We start from the raw sequence: 2,343 nt of genomic DNA on the forward strand, positions 1-2,343 counted from the left end.
TTGCCTCGCCACGGCCAAACCGTTCGAGATATCAAAAATCCCCTGGCAATTTTTAATCATCAGTGTCTTGACTTCATGCTGACCGAGTTTGGTGGCGATCGGATTAATCGTCTAGGAGGAGTATATCAAATTCCAGAGCATGCGTTTTTCAAACAACCCTTAATAGCTGACTTCCTGTTGGCGTGGTGTTTAACTTAGAGCACGAAAGTTGTTCGGCCCGATGAGGTCTATATGTGTACTGAGTTTCATACTAATACGTGCAAGCGTGTTTAATATATGGACCAAATTTTCAGACTTTTTTCAAGGGGGCGCTGTCGAGCCCCCCTGCCACGCCCGGGTACCAGCCTCTCCGGCGTCCTAATGGCCGCGGATTCCAATGTGTGTGCCAATTTTCAAGAGTTTTGAGCATGTTAAGGCCCCCAAAAAGCCCCGGAAGACGGAAAAAAAAAAAAAAAAAAAAAAAAAAAAAAAAAAATAAATATAGCTGCGAGCAGCGATGGCGGGCCCAAGCCCGGTGGCACCGCCACCCCGGTGGCTTCAGGGCAACTGTGCACAGCGGGCAATAGGCACTTAAAACGGTTAAACATCAAAGGACTATGTCAAATTCACTCCACATTTACTGCACTACAAGGTGCCACTATAGAGCCCCTCCTCCCTGCCCATTTTCAAAGGATTACATGTGCCAAGTTTTAACATTATTCTGATGAATTTTGAAGCAAATCAGGTAAAAATAAGAGGGTGATCTCAATGTATGCTGAAAGTGACACATTTTCTGCTTCCAGTTGGTGGCGCTATTACTTTGAATCACAATAGTCACATCCATGTGATCAGCCTTGTACAACGAAGACTAAGCCGAAGTTTCATCAAAATCAATTAATGTATGCAGAAGTTATAACACTTTGTTTCCCTTTTCTTGCCATAAATTCGTTGCCTCGCCACGGCCAAACCGTTTGAGATATCCAAAATCCGTTTGCAATTAAACAACTTCAATGTGTTAGCAACAAGTTAAAAAAAGTTTGGTGTAAATTGGATAAACCCTGTAGGAGCAGTAGTATAAAATTCATAGCCTGTTTTTTCAAAAAATTAACATTCAAACCAAAATAGCTGACTTCCTGTTGGTCGGAGCTAATGAATGTAAATTAGAAAATTGTCCGGCTTGATGAGAACAATATGTGTACCGAGTTTGGTGATTGTAGGAAAAACTAACCCCCCCACTTTTGTCAAAAGGTGGCGCTACTGAGCCCCTCCACCACGCCCATTTCTATGGCTTTGTCCATGTCTACTGGTTGACAATATTGATGTGTGTGTCGAGTTTCATGCAATTTGAAGCATGTTAAGAGCCTCAAAAACACTCAAGAATATTATTACAGTTTGACCTGTTGCCATGGCAACAATATTTCAAATATCAAAAATCCTGTCATAGGTCTACATCTGCTGTGTATTGACATTACACTGATGAAGTTTGAAGCAAATCAGGTAAAAATAAGAGGGTGATCTCAAAACATTTCAAAAAGTGATACACTTCCTGCTGCCAGTTGGTGGCGCTATAACTTTGACTCACAATAGTCACATCCATGTGATCAGACTCCTATAACGAACACACTCGTGAAGTTTCATAAAGATCAATATATGTATGCAGACGTTATAACACATTTCCTGTTTCCTTTTTCTCGCCATAAATTCGTTGCCTCGCCACGGCCAAACCGTTCGAGATATCAAAAATCCCCTGGCAATTTTTAATCATCAGTGTCTTGACTTCATGCTGACCGAGTTTGGTGGCGATCGGATTAATCGTCTAGGAGGAGTATATCAAATTCCAGAGCATGCGTTTTTTCAAACAACCCTTAATAGCTGACTTCCTGTTGGCGTGGTGTTTAACTTAGAGCACGAAAGTTGTTCGGCCCGATGAGGTCTATATGTGTACTGAGTTTCATACTAATACGTGCAAGCGTGTTTAATATATGGACCAAATTTTCAGACTTTTTTCAAGGGGGCGCTGTCGAGCCCCCCTGCCACGCCCGGGTACCAGCCTCTCCGGCGTCCTAATGGCCGCGGATTCCAATGTGTGTGCCAATTTTCAAGAGTTTTTGAGCATGTTAAGGCCCCCAAAAAGCCCCGGAAGACGGAAAAAAAATAAAAAAAAAAAAAAAAAAAAAAATAATAATAATCCTTAGAAGAACAAGAGGGCCCTGCGCGAATTTTCGCTTGGGCCCTAATAATAATCCTTAGAAGAACAAGAGGGCCCTGCGCGAATTTTCGCTTGGGCCCTAATAATAATCCTTAGAAGAACAAGAGGGCCCTGCGCGAATTTTCGCTTGGGCCCTAATAATAATCCTTAGAAGA

Source organism: Megalobrama amblycephala, linkage group LG12, assembly GCF_018812025.1.
Source record: "Megalobrama amblycephala isolate DHTTF-2021 linkage group LG12, ASM1881202v1, whole genome shotgun sequence".
NCBI lineage: Eukaryota > Metazoa > Chordata > Actinopteri > Cypriniformes > Xenocyprididae > Megalobrama > Megalobrama amblycephala.